This window comes from Petromyzon marinus, chromosome 46 (assembly GCF_048934315.1).
Source record: "Petromyzon marinus isolate PM22_M1 ecotype Great Lakes invasive population chromosome 46, UKy_Petmar_22M1.pri1.0, whole genome shotgun sequence".
Taxonomy (NCBI): Eukaryota; Metazoa; Chordata; class Hyperoartia; order Petromyzontiformes; family Petromyzontidae; genus Petromyzon; species Petromyzon marinus.
The window spans coordinates 1,000,660-1,012,337 of NC_133712.1; the positions used below are offsets into that span (position 1 = coordinate 1,000,660).

General features: G+C 48.2%; 1 long non-coding RNA gene across 1 annotated transcript; it reads right to left on the bottom strand.

The window, feature by feature from the left end:
* Nucleotides 1-3,410: 3,410 nt before the first annotated feature.
* LOC142930973 (uncharacterized) lies at nucleotides 3,411-9,778 on the bottom strand. The gene is made up of 5 exons (XR_012946969.1): nucleotides 9,078-9,778; nucleotides 7,815-7,865; nucleotides 7,374-7,455; nucleotides 5,070-6,341; nucleotides 3,411-4,240 (listed from the first exon to the last, which is right to left on the bottom strand). It is a non-coding gene; the product is annotated as an uncharacterized LOC142930973 (long non-coding RNA).
* Nucleotides 9,779-11,678: the final 1,900 nt, after the last annotated feature.

Here is an 11,678-nt window from a genome sequence, read left to right on the forward strand (position 1 = left end):
GCCAACTTGCTGCATTTTAGCCGCCCGGCACTCCGCTCTTTATTGTGAGCATCGCTCTTCTGACATTCGTTGTTGTTGGAGGGCGAATATTACCACCACTGTCAATACCATCATGGGTATCACTCGCACCACCATCCCAACTGTCCCTGCCACCACCGGCCCCACCACCACCGTGCGCGGCTTACCGAGGCATCTCCTCTGCGATCTTCATGAGCATATGGTTTGGGAGGACTTATCTGTGACAGCAACAGCACAACACACACCGGTCAGGCCAGGGCACTATGCACATCTCAGCAATAACAATAATCACACAGGCCGTACAGGCCCAACAACGCAACAGCGACAGTAATCGTACTACGCAACCATTGACCTACGGCACTGGAATGTGCAGTTTCTACAACTGGTTCAGGATCGCGATCAGGTAAATTAAAAAGTGCTGCGTCGTACACCCCAGTGTTTTACTGTGCTATATTATAAAACACCCGTGTATCGATATTTCCATTTTAATGTGTTATGGTCAAAACGTCGTGATAACTTTTATTGTTTTATATATATTTTATTATTTATTGTTTCCCTTCAACGTGACTTTACCGAAAGAGCTAAGAATATGAATTACTGCAGTCACGAAAGTTTTAAATCAAAATTTAGACTGTGTGTTGTTTTGGTGCGGTCTTGGATCGTTTTTGTTGTTGTTTTGCTGCCTTGCCCTAAAGTGCATTGAGTGTTAAAAAATCTACAGTAATTCATGTAATTATGCAATTTTTACTTATATGCTTTATATTCATACATTTGTCGCTACTCTGGACATCTGTGATAAAGAGTTCATAGCTCATCGGATTCCTCCAGTCTAAATAAATATTCTGATAAGTCAAGATAAATATTTTGAACGCTGTGGTGTTGTTCCGTTTGCTGTGTTATTCTACGCTGTCGGAAAGTCCCGTGCTTTGCTGCACTATGCTATGCAGTGCAGTACACGGCTATTTCAGCGCCGCGGGTGCTCTCACCCCGTGCTCTCGTCCTCGGCGCGTGCCGTGCGGTCGCGCCAGGCGTACAGGAGCCGGGCGGCGCTGCTCTGCTGCACATCCAGTGGCTGTTTGTGCTTGTGCAGCAGCTCCAGGTAGGAGTCCTCGGTGAACACCGGCTTGTGGTAGCGCTGAGACACACACACACGCACACAGGGAGAGAGAGGGAGATGGAACCATGCAAGTAGTGACAGCGGCAGCAATAATTACCAGGGTTGTTAAAATGATCATCGGTTAACTGGTAATTGTTTTCAGCATCAATTACCAGTTCTGAAAGTCGGTAACCAATGTTTCCAGTGGGAATTTTTATCGCGAATGCACTAATTAGGATGCATGAACATTAAAACGGTACGGCAGGCCCGAGTCACCACATTGAACATAAATCGGCATTTTGCGACCCCCTCCACTGCCACTGTGTAGCATATTATTACGTTCCAGGGACTCTATGAGATGATAGTACAATAGTCTACACACATTACACCATGAACTATATCACTTCGTTTATCTAGTTAAAAAGATAAATATATTCTTTGTTTATTGCTCGAGGCCTTGTAACAGAATAAACAATATTTTTGGAAGGGTGGGCAACTGTCCCGATCGAGAGTGAGAGTGGTGGATTTGCTTACAAAGATAGGCTTGTAAGTTGCTGACTGGCGGAGCCAGTGGGGGGTGGGGTGGCACGTGCCCCCCCAATGATCCGATCGAAATCCCTAATTTAGATCGGATCATTGGGGTTTATTGGTAATAAATCGGCATTTTGCGACCCTCACTGCCACTTTGTAGCATATTATTACGTGCCAGGGACTCTATGAGATGATAGGACAATAGTCTGAGTCCATAATTGGTAATAAGTAATGGCTAAGCAGTTTCAGCGACTCGCAGAATTGTGCGCAGTCGCGATGCCGACCACACAACGCGGTTCGAATTCGATCCTCGATCGATGGCTGCGCCATCGCCGCACACGCGTCAAATAAAAACCAAGGGACAAGTCCTTACTTACTAACACTACCTTTTTTCATTGCTGGAGGGGTTGCCCCCCTCCCCACCTGAAAATCCTGGCTCAGCCATTGCCCACCACTCACCTTGAGTGCCACAGTTCGGCTCTGGTCCCACACAAGCTGCAGGAGGTTGGGTCGGCCCAGCGCCTTGGTGAGCAGGTCGGCGCGGACGCGGTCGTACACGTACAGCAGGTAGTGCGTGTCGGCACGCGCATAGTGCAGCATGTCTGGCAGGAGAGGCCTGTGTGTGTGCGTGCATACGTGGATGTGTGCAAGTGTTGGTGTGCGTGTGTATGCAATTGTGAGTGTGTATGTGTTTGTGTGTGAGTGTGTGCATGCGAGTGTGTATGAGACGCAGATGTTAATGTACCGCAACATTTATCTGTTGACCCATGTTTCATTTCCGGTGAAGGATAACATCATTTGGGAGTGATATAAAAACCAGTATTGGACCTCCCCCAAGACTGACTGGGCCTTAAATGAGTACCTAGTATAAGATATGAACATCAGCACTGGGGAAGCAAAGGAGGTCAGGCATGATGCTAACCACATTACCCTCTCAAACATTGTGCCAGCCTTAATAGGGGCTCGCTAAGATAACTTGAGTGGGGAGGGGGGGGTGAAAGTGCTTCATATGTACTGTTCTACGAACCCAGTGATGGGACTTCAATTCCTCACCCTGGCCAACTAGATTCAGCAGTCTATTCAGGCGACACGGGGGATCTTTGTCCTTGTGTGTGAATGTGTAAGCAGTAGAGTAGCGGCTAGCACCCTGTGCTATGAACCTGGTGAAACGAGTTCGATTTCTACTCACGGCCAACACCTGTGACAATTATCTGAACCGGTCCCGGCCCTCCACTAGCTCGACTCAGCCTCAAATGAGTACCTGGTGTAGCGGTGTGTAAACATAACCACTGGGGAGACAAAGGCGGCCGTGCATGGTACTGGCCACCCACCCCCTCCTGTGTCGTGCTGGCCTTCACAGGTGTCTGTTAATAGCACTTTCCCCAACAATTAGTTGAGGCTATACAGGGGATCTTTGCCTTTGTTTGTGTACGTGTGTACAAGTTAGCCCGTGCATGCGCGCGCGTATGCAGAGGTTCGAGCAAGTGCGGCGTGCGTACCGGATGCGCCAGTCAGCCAGCTGGTACTGCTTGTCGGTAGACAGGCTGCAGTAGTGCATGAGGAGGTGGGCGAGCGAGTTTCTGGCGAGGCCGAGGGAGCGCGCCGCTGGGTGCGTGTCGAACAGGCCCACCACGTACAGGCCCAGGTCACGTTGCAGCCACTCAATGTCCGAGTCCGCTCCGTGGAAAACCTGCGCCCCCGCCACACCGCAGCGTCAATCACCACGTCACCGTGGCAATCACTGCGCCACTGCGTCGCCGCGTCAAGCACCACGCCTCTCACGTGGCCGGTGCTCAAGATATGGTTACAACGTCCCTAGTAACCATCGTCGCCGCCGCCGCTGTCAACAAGGCATGGCTGCAGCCAGCCCCCCTTAATTGCTTCCTTTCTCTATTTCCCTTGCTCGGTCCGACCTGCTCCCTCCTATTCTTTGGTCCTTTCGGGAAAGTCACCACCACGTAGAAGGGAAGCAATAAAATAATAAAAATATATAAAACAATACAATTCTCACGACGTTTCGACTGCAACACAAGCAATCATCATCAGGTGTGAAAACCACAGAAAGAATTTTATTGTTTTATATTTTTTATATTTTATTGTTGCCCTTCTACGTGACTTTACCAAAAGAACCAAGAATATCAATCCCTGCAGTCACGAAAGCTTTAAATAAATAAAAATTCTGCTCCCCCCTGTTCTCCCCGTGTAATTCTGCGCCCCGAGATGTTTGTTACGCTTTAGGTGCAATACAAGTGCAATTTATTGTTGTAAACATTCACCCAATGGCATTCATATCGAGTGTGCAGGCAGTGCAATGATACATTGGCAGGAAGCTGGAGGGACCCAGGCGTCGTGCTACAAAGTCGGCGAGGGAGAGGGATGTCTCTCTCCTTGTTTTGCTGTCTCACTCGATTATTTTGTTTATGCATGTCTACGTGCACGCGTGCCTCTCATCTTGACAATGTTGGGGTTGGTGAAGGCCTCGTTGAGGATGTACAGGTCGTCGCGCAGCATCAGTGTGTCGATAATGAAGTCCTCTTCGCGCGTCGAGATTTGCATGAGGCAGGTGATGCCCAGGAAGGAACGGTATGGGTGATGCTACGGGGCCACGCACAGGAATAGCCGCTCAACGGTGGGCGGACAAACAAGAGTAGAAGAGGCAGATAGGCGGTCGAGAGGGACGAAAGCAAACACAGATCCCCCATAGAGCTTTAACAGACTGTTGGGACAAGTGCTGTTAGAGAGCACCTATGAAGGCCGAAACGGCACACGAGGGGTTGGGTGGCCAGCACCACGCCCGGCCGCCTTTGTCTCCCAAGCGGCAATGTTTTTAAACATCGCACCAGGTACTCAATTGAGGCCGAGTCAAACTCGGGGAGGGCCAGGACCGGTTCAGAAAATTGTGCTCTCGCACAGTCGGTACGGCGACCGGCTCCTCTTGAGGGCGCTCCACCTTCATCTTCTTCTCCGCTGCAGACACGGGGATCCGTCACTCATGGCGAGTGCGTGCAGTAGTGTGCTGGTTAATGCACTGCAAACCCAGTGAACTGATTTCAATTCCCGCTTGCGATCAACAGCAATGGCAAATATTTGATCAAGTCCTGGGCCTCCCCGAGGTCGACGGAGTCTTAAATGAGTACCGGGCACGATGTGTAATCATCAGTGCTGGGGAAACAAAGGCAGCCGAGCCTGGTGTTGACTACCCACCCCTCGTGTAATCCTGGATCTTCAGAGATGCTTGCTAACAGCACTTGCCCCAAGTCTGTTAAAGGTGATACGATTTTTGTTTTTGTCGTATGTGTGTGTGAGCAACGCCTCGACTTCTGTACATGTCTGCATGTGTGTGTGTGCACATGCACGTGCAAGTGTTTGCGACTGCTGGATTCGTGCATGTCTCTGTGTTCATGATGTGTGTGTGTGCCTTCACCGTGTTTGGCTTTTGCAGGCTGTGCAGAGCTCTTCTTTGGTTTCTCTAGCGCTTTCATCAGTTTCCAGCGACTACAGATCTACAGAGACGGATGAGATAGCACTCAACGGGTTCTCATCACTCACTCAGTCAACTACTTAAACACTCATTCACTTACTCAGCCACTCAGGTACTCGTTCAACGATCCAACCAATCATGCGCTCAACTACACTCTCTCACCTACCCACGCACTCACTCAACCATTCATTCACCCACTCATCTGCTCAAACATGCACTCAAATAACCACATTAATCACCAAACCACTAAAATTCCTCACTCAGAACCCATCCGCACGTGTGCACAAGTGGTTTGTGAAATGGAATGATGGAGAAAATGATGATGGAGATGATGATGTGAGCAAGATGTTAGCACACAACAATCACGTGTTACCTCAAACACTTTTGAGTTAGGATCCAATTTCTTTTCTTGAAATGGCAGAGATTTCCCGTCACTGGATGGTAGATACTGCAAGCACAAGCACATGAACAGATGCACAAGCGAACTTTTTATTTTCAACCACTTCCTCGAGTCCCCACGTCTTCGTGTTTCCAGGATTTCTGCGTCAAGGAAGACCGTTTTATCCAAATCCTAAGTGACCCCGTGTCACGTGTGACCCTGTGCTAATATTGTGTCTCTATGCCTCCTATCTGTCTCTCATTTACCATGCCTCCTGTGTGTTCCCCACGTCCCTAAGTCGCTTGTATCACTGCATTGTCTTGGTGTCCTTGTAATTCCCGTGTCTCAAAGTCCATGCATCTCCATGCCACTCAACTACCCCTGTGCCTCCACATGTCCCTGTCTCCCCATGTCTCACCATGCCAAAGGGGTTGACGAACGTCTGCAGGACACGCGCTGCCTTCATCTGGGACGTGGAGCTCTGAGCAGTGCGAGCCTCGTTCTGCTGCTCTTCGCTGTCCTGCACACCGCAAGCAGAGCGCAGAGCGCTACAGCACATCGCAGCGCACTACAGCAACATGACAGCAATTTCAGCACAGCTCAGAATGCGACAGCACACAAGAGAACGCACAGAACGCCCCAGCACATGATGGCTAACACAGCAAACACAGCACGGTACAGAAAGCTACAGCACACGAGATCACACACACAGTGCTTTCGCCAGCGGTGTGGGAAATGAGACATGGGTTGGTTGTGGTCGTGTGACGATGTTGGGCTCACGTCAAACAGGGTGAGGACCGGGCGCATGGCAGGCACCGCCCTCCGTGCTCCCTCCACTGCACCACACAAAGACAAAAGTCAAAGATCCTCAATATAGCCTTGAAAAGACTTTTAGGGCAAGTGCTGTTAGCGAGCATCTACGAAGGTCAGCACGGAACACGAAGGGGATGGGAGGACCAAAACTACACCCAGCCACCTTTGTCTCCCCAGTGCTGATGCTTTACATGCACTGAGTACTCATTTAAGGCTGAATTAATCTAAGGGAGCCCCAGGACCGTTTTAGATATTCGTCACCAGTGTTGGCCATAAGCAGCAATCGAACTTGGGTCGCCAGGTTAATAGTGCAGCACGCTAACCAACTAAACTACTGCTGTTCGTCGTGACCGGGAATGGAACTTAGGCCATCAGGAACGTGCCACTACGCACTACCACTGCACAACCGTTCTCTAGTGACATACAGACATACGCTCGCTAGCACAGAAGATGCACAGAGATACAGACTGAACAATACACACGTGAAGACACACACCCACACACGCGCAATAATATACAGGGCCACACACCTGTTGCAACCGCTGACACACAAGACATACGCATGCAGACAGGCAAATAAAGACACGTTAACAGAGACACAGGAATGAATACACACATATGAATGGAAATGCACGCAATTGAACACAGACATAGACACAAAGTGAAATAAATAATACGCACATACACGCAGCAGCCAAAGAAGGGTCATTGCTTAAAGCATCACCTATTATGTAAGTTTTACTTTTAGGACAATGTTACTGAAAAGTATTTTGTTATTTTTGCTTGTGCCCCACTGTAAATGCAGTCAGGACATTACTTGTTATTTATTTCACTAAATTACGTTTAATTTGTACACAGAACATGGCAATTATTTGTATGATTACTACTCAAATTATGAGTGTGATATTCAAAAACAGCACAGTATTTTTTTCATGTCAATATAATGAAATCTACTCGTGACAGGCTAGGTGTTCTCATCAACTGTCACGAAAAAAAATATATAATCCATATCATGAGCTTTGCCGATATAACCAGCACAACTAAGTGTGAGCTACCTTCAGTACCGTGCCTTGTGATTGGCTGCCTGTCGTCCAATGATAAGCCATCATGAGGACAGAAGAGAGGGTTTTCCAATCGCTGTCAAAATACAGAAGAAAATTGATTGAACAATCAGTGCCACACTAGGGTGGGCATACAAATGATACCATTAAGCTCACCTTTGGGGGATTGAAACATCTAGATTGTACTGTCTGGGTCAGGCCATGAACCAACAAAATCACACAGGGGTGTCAACCTACACAACAATCGGAACATTATTCACACGCTAAGGACGGACATGAACTGAGCTCCTCATTGTCACGACGGTTTAGGGACGTGGAATTAAAAAAAAAGAACCACAAATGAAGAGTTCTGTGCCGGATAATGAAAATGAGATGTACAGTTGATAATCGCAAGTAAAGAGGGCATTTGTGTGATGAGTTTTGGTCTCTGGTCACCTCTGTCCGGGTGATGAATGTTCTTGATGGAGCCTTGATGGGCGTTTCGCTCTGCGGGAACAGCAGCAATGATTATTAAACAAACGCAACCTTTACTGCAACGAGTCATTACTTTTGCAGTCACTTGTGCCTGGTTGTGACCATCAACTCGCTACATTTGTGAACGTCGTTTAACCACGGGTGGCTGAAACTCCCAAGATCCAAAACCTAGGATCTTAGCCAGGTGGTGTTGGTGGCGAAGTCCTTTAACCCAGCACTATGGAGGCAACAAGGGTGGGTGGATCACACAAATGTTGTTAAACTCCCTTCCCGTTGCTTTTCAGGTGTCATATCATGGCCTGCTAGAAGGGGGTACAGCAAAGGTTGACTTCATCTATTCGTTCTGTATGGGATCGACTGTTGCCTCCTCGCATGTGTGGGTTTTCTCCAGGAACTCCGGTTCCCTCCCATATGTAAACACTCATTAATTGGTTGATAACACCTTCATATAAAGACGACCACAAAGCTTGGGGGGAAATTTGGCACAGGCTCACCGCCTGGTAGCCTTTCCCGCTCGTCTGTGGTTCCCCCTCACGCCTCTGAGTCGTTCTCTCGCTTCGAGTGAGCGAATAATGTGCAGTGTGTCACAAATTAAAAAATTATTATTGAAGCAGTGCCGGATCATTGTGTTTGACCCAGTATTGGCCCCAGGAGCCACCCAGTCACCACCTATATTAAATCCATACTCTTTGGTTCTTTCGGTAAAGTCAGGTAGGTAGAACAATAATAGATCACGACGTTTCGATCGCAACACAAGCAATCGTCATCAGGTGGGACAACCACACCAACTGCTGTCTTCAGCAGTTGGTGTGGTTGTCCCACTGCTGTCTTCAGCAGTTGGTGTGGTTGTCCCACCTGATGACGATTGCTTGTGTTGCGATCGAAACGTCGTGATCTAATATTTTTCTACCTACGTGACTTTACCGAAAGAACCAAAGAGTATGGATTCCTGCAGTCACGAAAGCTTCAAATCAAGATTATATTAAATGTTTGATTATATTTATTTATGAACATTCTGCCTCTGACCACTCGCTATCCCTCTCCCCCTATGACTTTCAGTCTCTGTCTCCCACTCTCTTTTGTCGCTGTTCTCGTTCTCCGACTCTCTTGCCCTATCTATTCTTCATCCGTATCTCAACCCTGGCCGTCCATTATGAACCCCCCGCTGCTCCATCGAGCCGCCTCCGCTTCTGCGCTCCCCTTAATGAGCGGGACGAGGCGTGCCTGCTTGACGAGCTGTCACAGCTCATGGCGTTCTGTCTCACGAGGGGCGGCACCGGATTGCAGCACGCGAGCACGCCCTGCAGCTCCCTGCGTCGGCAACGACGGGACACGACGGCAACGACGATGTCAACATGTTAGAGCAACGACACACGTCACAACACAATGCCAGAGCAATGCAACATCACGGCAAAACCACGTCACAGCAACAACACAATCTGACAGAAACAGCACAACGTTACAACAAGCCAGCACTCTCTCTCTATCTTGCATCAAACAGCAATGGCGTGGACTAGGGTGCATATAGCCGTTGATACTGGCAAAAGCATATCCGTTCAAGATGGCGTACATATATCCTATTCATGCTGGTGTACATACGTATATTGTTCATTCTGGCGTACGTGCGCATAGGCAGCTCAGGTTAGTCTATGTATAGCCTGTTCATCCTGGCGTACGTATGTATATTGTCTTCAGGCTGGCATACGTACATAAAGCCTGTCTTGTCTGGCGTACGTATATATAGCCTGATCATTATCAGGATCATACTAACCAATGCTAGTACCACAATGCAAACTTCATCAACACCATCATACTATCACCATATCCATATCTTCACCAGCATCCAGATCACCATCCACATCAAAACATTATGAGTGGCACCACCATCAACACTATCACTACCACTCTCACTACTACCAGCACAATCATCAGCCACCACCACTATTACCAACAACAAGAACAGGCGCCATATGCCAATAAGTGGCGGTGACATCACCACGGCGGTTGTCCCAGGCCAGGTGCACTCCGAAGCCACGTGCAGTGTCGAAGGCTCGCTAACAGGAGCTCACGGAACAGAGCCAGGTGCCATGGGTTGACTGACTGCAATGACTGGGGCAGATGCACCAGCTGTGCACGCGACTGTGCCAACTTGCTGTATTTTAGCCGCCCGGCACTCCACTCTTTATTGTGAGCATCGCTCCTCTGCCCTTCGTTGTTGTTGGAGGGCGAATATTACCACCACTGTCAATACCATCATGGGTATCACTCGCACCACCATCCCAACTGTCCCTGCCACCACCGGCCCCACCACCACCGTGCGCGGCTTACCGAGGCATCTCCTCTGCGATCTTCATGAGCATGTGGTTTGGGAGGACGTATCTGTGACAGCAGGAGCATAACACACACCGGTCAGGCCAGGGCACTATGCACGTCGCAGCAATAACAATAATCACACAGGCCGTACAAGCCCAACAACGCAACAGCTACAGTAATCGTACTACGCAACCATTAACCTATGGAACTGGAATGTGCAGTTTCTACAACTGGTTCAGGATCGCGATCAGGTAATTTAAAAAGTGCTGCGTCGTATACCCCCGTGTTTTACTGTGCTATATTATAAAACACCCATGTATCGATATTTCCATTTAAATGTGCAATTTTATTGAGGGAATGTGTGTTGTTTTGGTGCGGTCTTGGATCGTTTTGTATATACTTATATACTTTATATTCATACATTTTTCGCTACTCTGGACATCTGTGATAAAGAGTTCATAGCTCATCGAATTCCTCCAGTCTAAATAAATATTCTGATAAATAAAAAATAAAAAATTTGAACACTGTGGTGTTGTTCTGTTTGCTGTGTTATTCTACGCTGTCGGAAAGTCCCGTGCTTTGCTGCACTATGCTATGCAGTGCAGTACACGGCTATTTCAGCGCCGCGGGCGCTCTCACCCCGTGCTCTCGTCCTCGGCGCGTGCCGTGCGGTCGCGCCAGGCGTACAGGAGCCGGGCGGCGCTGCTCTGCTGCACATCCAGTGGCTGCTTGTGCTTGTGCAGCAGCTCCAGGTAGGAGTCCTCGGTGAACACCGGCTTGTGGTAGCGCTGAGACACACACACACACGCACACAGGGAGAGAGAGGTAGATGGAACAACGCAAGTAGTGATAGCGGCAGCAATAATTACCAGGGTTCAGACTTGTTTGGTATGCTTCTCTCTCTGTGTCCCCTGTTGTATCTGTGTTAGCTCCCCCCTACTTGGGTGTCTGTATATACATCTGGGGTTATGTGTTTGATCTCTCTCGTAAATTTAGCTCTTCTGTACCTGATGATGGCTGCTTGTGTTGCAACCAAAACGTCGTACGCTATTGTCATTTTATTATTTCTCATTTATACGTGACTTTACCGAAAAAACCAAAGAGTAATTACCAGGGTTGTTAAAACGATCATCAGTTAACTGGTAATTGTTTTCAGCATCAATTACCAGTTCTGAAAGTCGGTAACCAATGTTTCCAGTGGGAATTTTTATCGCGAATGCACTAATTAGGATGCATGAACATTAAAACGGTACGGCGGGCCCGAGTCACCACATTGAACATAAATTGGCATTTTGCGACCCCCTCCACTGCCACTGTGTAGCATATTATTACGTTCCAGGGACTCTATGAGATGATAGGACAATAGTCTACACACATTACACCATGAACTATATCACTTCGTTGATCTAGTTAAAAAGATAAATATATTCTTTGATTATTGCTCGAGGCCTTTTAAGGGAATAAACAATATTTTTGGAGGGGTGGGAAAACTTTCCCGATCAAGAGTGAGAG